Source organism: Rhinopithecus bieti, unplaced genomic scaffold, assembly GCF_001698545.2.
Source record: "Rhinopithecus bieti isolate Rb0 unplaced genomic scaffold, ASM169854v2 scaffold_54219, whole genome shotgun sequence".
NCBI lineage: Eukaryota > Metazoa > Chordata > Mammalia > Primates > Cercopithecidae > Rhinopithecus > Rhinopithecus bieti.
Window position 1 is genome coordinate 11,741 of NW_016820921.1, and position 13,288 is coordinate 25,028.

The 13,288-nt window shown below is 40.5% G+C and overlaps 1 long non-coding RNA gene across 1 annotated transcript; it reads left to right on the forward strand.

The window, feature by feature from the left end:
- The first annotated feature begins 9,666 nt into the window (after positions 1-9,666).
- LOC108520608 (uncharacterized) lies at positions 9,667-12,870 on the forward strand. The gene is made up of 2 exons (XR_001882942.1): positions 9,667-9,720; positions 12,510-12,870. It is a non-coding gene; the product is annotated as an uncharacterized LOC108520608 (long non-coding RNA).
- The last annotated feature ends 418 nt before the right edge of the window (positions 12,871-13,288 follow it).

Below are 13,288 nucleotides of genomic sequence, written 5' to 3' on the forward strand. Positions count from 1 at the left end.
GATCTTTTATAATTATGACATAAAATATTACTGTATATACTACAGGTTTAATATGAAATTAGTAATTCCATTCAGAAGAATTGTTTCATAATAACATGAAAACATGTTGAAAGAACAATTAGGTGAAATTTGGAAAACTAGAGAGATTTTTAGGAAGCATAACTGTGTGACATGTGATAGGATCTCTTCTTGTCTCCCCCAAATTTTAGTTAATATCTCTATTTCTCTTCAAAGTTTGATTTAAAAAGTTTATGTTGTCATACATTTTCATACACTGCCACATGTAAATTCACAAAGTCCAGAAAAGAATCTACCAAAGGCAATGCAAAATTAGTCATACAACATAATAATCATCTAAATGTTTCAATCTGAGGAATTACTATTTAGTAGCATTTATTAAATAAATTGCAAACATCCAGTAGTTGTAAATTTTCTAATAACATTTTCATCCATTTCAGGTAACTTAAAGATTAATGGTGACATAATAGCATATTATTTAAGAACACAGACTTCATTTTATTTCTTTTTTATTAACATATAATAATTATATTTATTTATGGGATATATATGATATTTTGATACATGCATACAATGTTTAATGATCAAATTAGATGATATAGTTTGGATGTGTTTCCCCACTCAAATCTCAAGTAAAATTGTATCGTTAATGTTAGAGATGCGGCTGGTGGGAGGTGATGGGATCATGGGGTGGATTTCTCATGAGTGGTTTAGTACTCTCCCCTTGGTACTGTCCTCATGATTGTGAGTGAGTTCTTGTGAGACCTGGTCATTTAAATTTTAAATTTATTTGTAGTTTGTCTTTCAACAATAGGGAATATAAGATGCTTATATAAGAATTGTACTTTCTAATTTTGTATATCTACTCCCCTCCCCTTATTCAACAATATCTTGAATACTACTTTGCTAAAACCTGATAAGTACTTGGTGAATATAAAAAAGAGCACATTGTTTGGAGATTTCCAGTCCAATTGAGACTAAATACATGATAGGACTGAAACCCTCACAAATTTGTTTATTTTAAACATATAGGTGGGCAACGGCCAAGCCCTGCCTGGCCTGCATAATCCTTATGTGGAAAATTAATAACAGAATTATATATATTCTATTAATAAAAGTATATATTAATATGTATATATATGTATATATATCAGGCAAGAGAAATCAAGGCGAGAGAAATCAGGCAAGAGAAAGAAATGTATATATACATATATACACATTATGCCATCTATACATAATGCCATCTATACACAATATTTTGGATGACTATTCCACTGTTTGTATAGATGGCATTGTTTTGAAATGGGGTCTTGCTAGGCTCTCTAGGCTCCTCTCAAATTCCTCAAATTCCTGGGTTCAAAATTCCTGGGCTCAAGCAATCCTTCTGCCTCAGACTCCCAAGTATGCAGCATGTCATTTTAAAATATGTCACTTACAGAAGTATAACACTGAATTAACATTATGAGGTTATGAAGGAGTTAGAAGAAACAAATATGACAGACAGGATTAAGGAAACATAGCAAACCACCAGCTTCAGTCAAGGGTTACAGAGGTTACAACTGTAACAGGTTAGAGAAGGAAGAAACATCATGGAAGAAGAGGAATAACATAGTAGAGGAAGCTGGTTTATACAGTATGCTATTTAAAAGATTGATTCTGCCACATCTTGTCATATCATTTATGTTTTAAGACAAGTATTCAGCCACTGCCTTAAAGGAAATAAATACACTATTGTAATCTATTTAATCCATGATTAATCCACTCGGTTTGTGTGGAGTGAATTTTTTTTGTCTTTATAGCTTTGTGTCTGTGCATGACTTCTAGACTTTTCATTCAATTAAAACTAAGATTAAATTTTTCTATATACAATTATTACAAATTAGGGGACAGAATACCCCACCAATTTTATTTCTTTCTTTTGTAAAGAAATAGACAACAGAATGTATTCAGAGATGATTTCCTATTTATGTATTATAACCCTTCTTTCCTAGCTCTTAAAGATAAATGAATTATTTTTATTCCACAATAATGGCATATTCATGTTTACTTCATTTAAAAAGACTGCGCACACTTCCTTTTACAAAAAGCAGGCAGTAGACTGGGTTTGGCCCATATGCTCTAATTTGCGGATGACTGGTTTAAGCCACACTGCAGGTTTAGCCAATTGCCCTCAAGGGCATTTGACTTTACAGGACTTATCAATGCCCATTCCATTCAGATGCCCCTTCCTTCAGAGGGACTACTGTAAGGGTTTCAGCTATATTTATATCTGATTAACAACAAATATTTTTAGTAATTTGCATTAGAATGAATTTTTGTGGGTGAAATTATTAGTTTCTTTATCATAACACATGTTAGAAATCAATAATGAGTTTCAACTGGTGGTATTTGGGGTCAGATGTTACACATTTGGGGGTACTGTTCATCCCAAAATGACCACACGGTCCAAAGCAAAATACAGATACAAAATAACAATGCCATTTTTTCACAGATACAGAAAAATCAATCCTAAAATTTTCATATGGAACATTAAAAAGCCAGAATATCCAAAACAATCCTGAGCAGAAAGAACAAAGCTGGAGGAATCACACTACCTGACCTCAAAATATATTACAAGGCAATAGCAACCAAGACAGCATGGTATTAATATGAAAATAGACACATAGGCCAATGGAACAGAATAGAGAGCCCAGAAAGCCAACTTATTTTCAGCAAAGGACCCAAGAACACACACTGAGGAAAGGACACCCTCTTCAATAAATGGTGCTGGGAAAACTGTCTATGCATGTATAGAAGAAAAAAACTAGACCCCTATCTCTCACTGTATAAAAAACCAACTTGAGATGGATGAAAGACTTAAAGCTAAAACCCAAAACTATAAAACTACTAGAAGAAAACACAGATAAAATACTTCAGGACATTGGTCTAGACAAAGATTTTATGGCTAAGGACTCAAAAGCACAGACAACTAAAACAAAAAAGAGACAAATGAGACTATGTTACACTAAAAACTTCTGTACAGCAAAGGAAACGAATGAGTGAAGAGACAGCCTGTTTTGTGGGGGAAAATATGCGCAAACTATTCATTTGATAAGGAACTAATATTCAGAATATGTAAGGAAATCAAACTAATCAAGAATAAAAAAGTAACCCCATTAAAAAGTGGTCAAAGGACGTGAGTGGACAATTCTGAAAAGAATACATACAAGTGGCCAACAGGCACGTGAAAAAATGCTCAACATCACTGATCATCAGGGAAATGCAAATAAAAACCACAATGAGAAACCATCTTACTCCGGGTCGAATGGCTATTACTAAAAAGACAAAAAAACCACAGATGCTGGCAAGGAAGTGGACAAATAGAACCTCTCCCACATTTTTGGTGGAAATGTAAACAAATGCAATGACTATGGAAAACAGTATGAAGATTTCTCAAAAAACTATAAATGGAACTACCATACAATCCTGCAATCCCACTGTATTCAAAAGAAAAGAAATTAGTATATCAAAGCGATACCCACACTCACTTACTTATTACAGCACTATTAACAATAGCAAAGATATGGAATCAAACTAAGTGTCCATCAATGGATGAATGGATAAAGAAAATATGGCACATTGGCATATAATTCAGTCATAAAAGCAAATGAAGCAGTTTCATTTGCAAAAACATGGATGAACATGGAGGTCATTATGTTATGTAAAATAAGCTAGCACGGAGAAACAAATATTGCATATACTCACTTATATGTGGGAGCTATAAAAGTTGATCTCATAGAGGTTAAGAATAGAATGATAGATAATGGAGCCTGGGAACAGTGTTTGGCTGGGAAGAGGGGATAAAAAGAGGTTGGTTAACAGGGTACAACATAGAGGTAGATAAAAGGAATACATTCTAATGTTCTATGGCAAAATAGGGTGACCTATTGTTAACAACAATGTACTGTGTGTTTCAAAATAGCCAGGACAGAGGACTTGATATGTTCCCAACAGATACAAATGATAAACACTCTAGGTGACAGACACCCCAGATACCCTGAGTTGATCATTACATAGTCCATGCATGTAATAAAAGATCACATGTATCCCATAAACATGTACAAAATTATATATCAATAAAAAATCAAACCATGTCCTGAATGGACAGGGAGGACATTCTGCTAAGTGAAATGAGCCAGACACAGAAAGGCAAATACCATGCGATCTCACTTCTATGTAGAGTCTAAAAAAGTTTAACTCATAGAAGCAGAGAAGAGTATGGTGGTTACCAGGGCTTGGAGTAGGAAGAGGGTTGGGGAGATGTTTGTCAAAGGATACAAAATTTCAGTTAGGCAGGAGGAATAAGTTCAAGATCTCTATTATTTAACGTGGTAACTACAGCTGGTAACTACATTGTATTCTTGAAAATTGCTAGGAGGGTAGACTTTTTAAGTGTTCTTATCACACACACACAAATGGTAAGTATGTGAGGTAATGAGTATGTTAATTAGCTTGATTTAGCCATTTCACAAGGTATACACATTTCAAAACCTAATGTTGTATATGATATAGAAAATCTTTATTTGTCAATGAAAAATGAATTAAGATATCAGGCTATTTTCCACCATGTCTGAGAGTCTATGCCTAACTCTCCTTCTTTCTGACTGCACTGGGATTATATATAATCCCAAAGCACTGGGATTATAGGCATGAGCCACCGTGCCTGGCCCTGCCTTACTGCTGTCAATTGCTGAGTGCACCCTCACAGTCTCAGTCTTCTTCACCATACTTTGCTGGCTCATTCCTCTTCTCAGTTCATTCACTCTCCTTGGCGATTTCGTCTGCTGCTGTGTATCGCAAGGCCTGAAATTCCATGTGTTGCCTTGACATCATTGAGCTCCACAGGGCCCCAAAGGCCTAGCCAGGATTTCCCCTGCTGTCATCAGATATGCTCCTTACACATTGGGAAAGTCTCCTCATTCAGCTTGTTCCCACGTCAGCCAGATCAGCTGCACTTCCTCTGGTCCTCAACCAAATGAGATTCAGTTCTTTGCCAGACTGAAGCGATTAAAAACAAAACAAAACAACAACAAGAAAACAATTACATCTTTCCGTAGGAACAAGAAGGTAGGCATGCCATCACCATGTGACTAAAAAGTGTACCTCCCATAGGACTTGCTGGTTCACTTTGCTCCTAAGTACAACCCAGTTGTGGTCTTGTGTGTTGTGCCATGTCCTCCTCCCAGGGTGGTGAGTATATGAGACCAACAAACTGCTGCCAATCTGATCTCTCCAGTGATGGGTAACATGTGTTCAGCCATCTGAAGTTATTTAGAGTACGGAATCCTTCCTTCAACAATGGGGTGAATAGGAGGTGATCAGAACATGCTGTGACTCCCATTTTGTCTTTTGTGCAAGGATGCTGAGATCATTATATCCAACATTCATCTTTGCAGAGTCACTAGCTTTGCAAGACGTTAATAGAAGTCACTTCTGGTTCAGGAGACTAGGAAGAGAGGGCATTGGCTTACTTTCACTCATTTCTAGAAATCTGCAAATGAGAGGCACTATTTTAATACCTCCTTAATATTTATCAAACACCCATTATGTGTCTAGCATGCATTCATCATGAATGGCTTTTTAAATTTCCCACAAAAGAGTACACATACATTCACGACATAGATTTGCCTTCATGCATATTAGTCATGCTATGAGAGCGACAATTCTCGGGCTTACGAACAAGCTCCCTAATACCATTGTTTCTTTAAAACATCACTTTTGTCCAGTAACTGTTTTTATGGCAACTGAAGATGGTTCATGAGCTCAGGTCTGTGAAATCTACCAGTCTTACCATCACCCAGAAACACCTGGCCTCATACAGTGCTAGAGCGGCCTGGTGAAAACTCAGTTGTAGCATTACAGAGGAAACAGAAGCCTGCAATGTTGGAGGGTTGCTCTATAAGATATAACTCAAGTTCTATACTCACAAGAAACCTATGGTGCCATTCTGCAAAGCCAGGATGGGATAGAGAGTGACCCCTCCCACTCTTATACCCAAAAAATGATTCACAGATTTTCTCTATTCCTTCTCCCCAAAATAGGAATTGGATGGTCTGGAGGTTAAAATATTTGAGGCCAGATGCCTCTCCCATGGAACATATTCACAGTTCCATTATCTTGGAAACCGACACTTACTCCTTGTCCCCTGCCCATTTTCAGGTCTTTGGGTAACAAGAGTGGGAGTTGAGAAGGATTGTTTGTGATTGCCTTCTTTACCAGGCCTCCATTGTTAGGCAACTCTTTGCAAGATGGGAAATAGTTGGTACCAGTTGTTTTGGGGGCATTAGCCAAGTCGGAAACTGGACAGAGTTCCACTTGAATGTGCTGCTGCTCTAGTTTGGGTAACTTTACTGTCTATGTATATATCCAAGTACTGCTTGGCACAGTTGAGTTTCTCTTTGGTACATAATTCTGTGTTACTTGTTTTCTCACTCAGTATGATGGTGAAATTGATCCACTTGTAACTCTGTATCCCAAATTCTGTCTCTTCTGTTATGTGGCCATGGAGTGTAGGAGGTTGGCTGCTGTCGGCCTCTGCTCCTGTGGGTTTCGCTCCTTCTTGCCCTACCTGCTGTTCTTTCAGCCTCCATTCCCCACCTATTCTCCACCTCACAGCCACTGTATGATGCTGGACTGCAGGTAAATAGTCACCGACATAGCAGTGTCCAGGCAGCGTTCCTCCCAACAGTGCACCCAGGAGGCCCCTCTACCTGGCAGCCTCTAACCTCTCCTCTCCATCCTACAGCCAGCTGCATCCTCTGAGGAGAGGCTGGTGGCTCCTTTTTGGCAATGCTGCATCAGTGCAGGGACAGAGAAGGTGACAGAGACAAAGAGGATGGTGAAAAGGATATAGAGCAGTTTAATTTTCTACCATATAAAAAATCTGGAAGAGACCTGGCTAAGGGGAGAGAGAGTAACAGCCCCTTAGACGTGGTGGGGGAGGGGACACAGGAAGGGGCTGTGGGGAATGCTGGACAGATTGTGAGAACACAGGGAATTAGGGAGGAGAGAAAGAGGGGACAGAGGACTGCTTGCAGGCTTATTTTGCATCTCATGTGAAAGGACTAGAGAAATGCCTGGAATTTGTGATGGCTTTAATGGTTCAACTTATGTAAATTTCATCTTACTCCTCACTTAGGCTTGCCCATGTTCACCATGGCTCTGACCTCTTTGCTCTCCCTGTCCCCTCTTCAGCTTTTTTTTTTTTTTTGAGACGGAGTCTTGCTCTGTCACCCAGGCTGGAGTGCGGTGGCCGGATCTCAGCTCACTGCAAGCTCCGCCTCCCGGGTTCACGCCATTCTCCTGCCTCAGCCTCCCGAGTAGCTGGGACTACACCCTCTTCAGCTTTAACTCTCACTTGTCAGTGACCAATTGCCCACATAGTTCCCATTTCAGGTTTCTCAGAATGAGTATATGACTTGCTCAGCACATTGCTTGGGGACACAGCTTCTTCAACGGAGGCCATCTCATGTGTGTTGTTGTCCTATCAGGTGGCTTCACTTCAGTCAAATGAATTCTATTTGGCTGTAGCCTGAGAAGGTTTGTTTGACATGCCACAAAAAAAGCGACCAGAGCATTCTATACTTTCCTGGGGAGAAAGAGCAGAGCGGTTGCCTCTGGAAGACTCTGTGGATATGATATTGGCAGTAGTAAAACATATCCCAAAGCCCCAGCCCAACTCTTGGTCTGCTCTTAAACAATGTCTTTTCACTAGGGCAAGCATTGGGTTTTAGAGGGCAACACCAAGCCTGTCTCGCCAAAATGGCTAGGGATTAGAGTCTTTGGTCCTTGAGTGCCAAGTACTACATCACTACGACTTTGCAGTGTTTTTCAGATGGATGGTGGGAGAGATCTGGTGTGCAGCATGATCTCACCCTCTCTCCTGTGTCTGAGCACCTCTGCACAGCGTGTTAGGATTAAGAGAAGCCCCTTCCAGTGTAACCCAAGAACACCCTGTCAGCAAACACACACCCAACCTAAAGGAGTGAAATGACAGACTCTGTTTTAATGGCTCAAACATGGGAGGAGAGTTTATTGTTATAATTATATTTAATTTCTCAAAATTCTGGGCAGGCCTCAGCACATAAGCCACATGACCTTTTGTCCAAGGCCATGTCCACCCTGGAGTTGCTTTATGACAGCATCCACAGCCACCTTGACAGGTCGATGTCACTTCTGTGCCTGCCCAGTTGTCTGTTGATTAAAAAGACCAGCACATTTTTGGTGGGCTTCTTGTGTTTGAAGGATTTGTCTGATTTCTTGATGTTCAGTGTGGTCTCTCTGGGGCTCCCTTTGGGGAGTTCTTTATCCATGACTAGTTGACTCCACACAACCTCAGTAAAACAGCACAACCGAGGAAGCCTGAAAAAAATGATGCATTCTAGGTAATCAAGTGGACCCGACAACCTCTTCCTCACTGGCACAAAACCACACACACACACACACAGCTACCAGCAGTAGTCATAGGAAGCACCAACCATATTGTTTCTTCAATCTGTCTTATACATGGGTTTGTGCATCAGCCTGATGGGACCCAGGACATTAAGGGCACACTGTTGCATCACTCTGATCATTCCCTGTCACACACAGGCTTGTTAGATTGTACACCAAACACTACCTTATAGCTCAAATGTCATTGTAATTCTTATATCCACACTAATGTTAACTGGATTTTATGTTGCTTTTTTTCAGAGCTGTCTTCTTCTCACTTCTGAGTTTTCCCTGTACCTGGAATATGGGCTTTCTTCTGAACTACATTATTCATGTTGTACAGAGTAATTCTCTTTAGTAAATCTATCCATAACAGAGTTCAGTGCTTTACATTTGCATTTCTTCATTCTACAACTTGCAGGCTGCTATAATTTGTTTCCTCATTCCAAATCTCTTTACGTGACTTTAGGCAAATAGGATTTGCCTCCTTTGAAAATCACTGGTGAAGCAGGTATGAATCTTACTCCAAACCCTGTGTAGGAAATACACTGGACATTCTCAGGTGCTACCTAGTTTCTGTTTCTAAGGTCCATCCTGCTAATTTTCCATCCTGGGAACGTAATCACAGTGGCTTAAAGATTGTACTCACCTCTGATGCCTGGCCCTGACTCATCCCCCAAAACCCTGTTCTGCATTTCATTTGAATCTAGCACAGATTCAAAAGAGTGTTCTCTATTTTGACCTCTCAAGAGAGATTAAAAACCTTGCCCAAGTGACAGAGAGGTGAGACTGGAACTGAGAAAGCCTGTATCTGAAGCCTCTACTTTTACCCACTGCTCTATAGTGTCTCTGTATCAATTTGAACAAATGACTCTCTAATAAACTCCCCCCATTACCAAACAGGGTTGGGGTTTATCAGGTAGGTTAGTTAGTTAATGGCACAAAAGGATGCTCTATGATCTTGGTATATCAGGATATTTTACCTGTGAGACCACTCAGGTTTTTCTTTTGAAGAAAAGATCTGGACCAGAGGGTAAACAGCAAGAGCTTGGCACTCTCTCTCTTTCCTTGAGTCCCAGGGCCTGATTGGTTCAGTACCAAGTGAAGTCATAGTTACTGTGGTGACTCACAATTGCCCTCAGAACCTAGTGCAGATTCAAACACTGGCCATCATCCCTGGCTTTCTTCTGGTTCAAGCCTGAATAAGGTGAGTGGAAGTTGCTGGGAGAGGAGGTGAGTATATCCTGTGGCTGGGTGCCATCGGCATGTCTCCTTCCTAGACAGAACTTGCCTCAACTATCCTGGCCTCAGAGCTTGTCCCTGGCTTGTATAAAATCCATTAAAATTTCTCATTTGTGTAAATAAACAGCACCCATTGCATCTTGCCTTGTCCCCTGGGTAGTGATCAGCAACTTTGTCCGCCATGTTCCAATCCAGGAATTAGTTCCAGGTCAAATTTCCTACTTGCTTCTCAATCTTGCATCCATCCTCGGTCATGACTCTGCAAGTACTCCTTCTATAATACGCAATTTATGTAAATGGAATGTTTAGTTGCAGAAATTGAACACTTCAGTTAAACATTGCTGTGTCTCCCACACTTATCTAAACCCTCTCAAAGCTCAGTGCAGTGGAGCTTCACACCTTTATTCTGTGGATCTGGGATGCAGGCGGGCTTTTAATGCTTTGGAAAATCTTATTCTAAAACTGGACCAGTTCCTTGAGACATATTCCCTTCCAAGTCTCTGATCTAGAATAACTACATTGTTACCATTAAAGTGTGACCCACGTGGGTATTGTCTAGATGCAGGACATGGATTTTCCAGGCTGTCAGAGGGATAACGGTGAGGACAGCGCTTTGTGTTTTTTGTAGTGTGGTTCCCATGAGGAACTAAAATGACTATTATGAGATATGGCTTGCCTCCTCACTGGCTGCCCAGTCAGTCTTATGTANAAAGCTCAGTGCAGTGGAGCTTCACACCTTTATTCTGTGGATCTGGGATGCAGGCGGGCTTTTAATGCTTTGGAAAATCTTATTCTAAAACTGGACCAGTTCCTTGAGACATATTCCCTTCCAAGTCTCTGATCTAGAATAACTACATTGTTACCATTAAAGTGTGACCCACGTGGGTATTGTCTAGATGCAGGACATGGATTTTCCAGGCTGTCAGAGGGATAACGGTGAGGACAGCGCTTTGTGTTTTTTGTAGTGTGGTTCCCATGAGGAACTAAAATGACTATTATGAGATATGGCTTGCCTCCTCACTGGCTGCCCAGTCAGTCTTATGTAAGAACTAAGGAAATTGATGTTACTGTAAAGTGACCCAGGTCACACACTCCCTTCCTTGAGTGGCAGGGAAGGAAGGCTCACTCCTCCAGGTTTTCTCCCAGCCCCCATAGAGCCATGTAAAGACCCTGAGGCCATGTTCAGTGTTCTAAACAATTTGGAGAGGGAAGATAACTTATTGGTGTAGTTTATTAACAAAGAAAGTGGAAAACTCTTTCTTTTAAGGAACTGACATCCTAGAAATCCAAGTCAATCACCTAGGAAATAGACCAGGAGAGGCTGATTGACAGAACTTAAATGCATAAAAACTTTGCATACTAGGTCAGGCACAGTGGCTCTCACCTGTAATCCCAGCACTTTGGAAGGCTGAGGGGAGTGGATTGCATGAGCCCAGGAGTTCAAGACCTTCAGTTGGCCTTGGGTCATATCCAGCACACTCCAACTGTAAGACAAAAAGCCCCTAAGGCAGACAGTCATGGCGATTGCCATAAGCAGCCCTGTAGATGCAAAGATGAGATGTAGCTCTGCAGGGCCAGAGTCTAAATATGTAAGTCAATGTCAGAATCTTTTTGGCACTGTCTGTTCCTTAAATAGGTCAATACTCACCGTTTATGAAAATTTTCATCGAACTGGAGCTACATTTCTTTTCTATAGATAGCATATTTTAATTTTGTTTTAAAGCGACCCAGGTCACACACACCCTTTCTTGAGTGGCAGGTAAGGCAGGCTCGGTCCTCCAGGTTTTCTCCTGGCCACATAGAACCATGTAAAGACCCTGAGGCCATATTCATTGTCTTGAACAATTTGGAGAGGGAAGATAACTTATTGGCATATTTTATTAACAAAGAAAGTGGAAAACTATCTTTCTCTTAAGGAACTTTGACATCCTAAAAATCTAAGGCAATCACCTAGGAAATAGGCAAGGAGAGGCTGATTGATAGAAGTTAAATGCATAAACACTTTGCACACTAGGTCAGACACAGTGGCTCTTGCCTTTATAGGCACTTTGGAAGGCTGAGGGAAGTGGAGTGCTTGAGCCCAGGAGTTCAAGACCAGCCTGGGCTACATAAGGAGACCCTATCTCTACAATAAAAATAAATGAATACATAAATATGTTAAAAATTTGCAGTCTTCCAATAAATAGGGAATATCATAGATTTAAGCTATCCTATTTACATTGGTTGCAAATATTATTAAATACCTGGGAAAATAATGAAATATAAGGAAAACACACTTGCCACTTTTTATGAGCCTTCAGTTTGAATATACACATAATATTTTAAAATACTACATTTTCTTAAGAAGAAGATCAATTTTGCAATGGCATCAATTCGCCTCTAATAAAATCAATATATCCAGTACAATCCTAATCATAGTTTGTAGCAGAATTTTGAGTGTGTATGTAACTGGAAGATCAGATGAAATTATATTGCAAAAAAATGTGAAGGATTATGCAACAGGGGTAGCTTGTCATTCTGGACTCAAAACTTACTCTGTAGTACTAGTGAATGAAGCAGGCATTGGTAGACATGTCCATGGACCAACAAAGAGATTCTAGAAATATACTCATGCATATGTGGAACTCAAAGAAATTATATACCTGGCATTTAAAAATCACAAGTTGCCACAAAGCTGACTTTTATGATCGTGTGTGTTAGAGAGGAGAAGTGCAGAGAGGCTTTGGGGGCTACTTGATGCTTCTCCTTCAGGTAATTCTAGATTCCATCAACTTTCACAGGTCTCTCTTCTGTGCTATCTTCCTGAAGCCATCTGTGGAGTCAAGCAGTCATGGCTCAGGCACATTCTGAAGTTGGTCCCAGCACATCTGCACAGAGCATCAGGAGAAAGGCGGACGAATACTTGAGACCCAGCCTGGCCTCTAAATCTGTGCTGAGCGTTTTACTCAGTAGACAGCTTGGGAATCATAGAAACGATGTGGATCTGACAGAGTGGCTGTGGACACTGACACAAACCACACCAGGGTGGACCTGGCCTTTGCCAACACGCCATACAATCAACCCACCTTTGCACCCTGGGGAGGATGGAAAATCCAAGAAAATGGTGTGGATCAATAAATCCTTCCCCTGATGCAACCATTACAAATGGATGTTGTGTTCTCGCTGCTTTTGGCTGTATATGGTCTTTGATCACCTAGTTTCTTGACTTCTGACCAGTCTCTGTGTTACCCGAGGCCACAGCAGATGAACTTTACCTACTGCCCCCTGAGAAGGTGTTTACTAACGTTGTAGACTCTGGGGGTGTTGGAGCCACGAGGGGCCCTGTTTCGAGAAGGTGGAAGGGCAGCTGAGTGGACACGTGGAGAGGCCCTGCAACCCTAAATTTCTAGGGGGAGGGGCCTTTAAGGAGCCCGCTTGGAAGTCTTGGTTTGTCTCCCTTGAAGTTTGGGGAGAGCGTGGGTAAAATTGAAATCAAATAAATTTAAAATGAGAGTGGCTTGCAGAGTGGGGAGAGAATTCTCGCAAGAGATATCCTTCTTAAATTGAGAAAAAAAGAAAG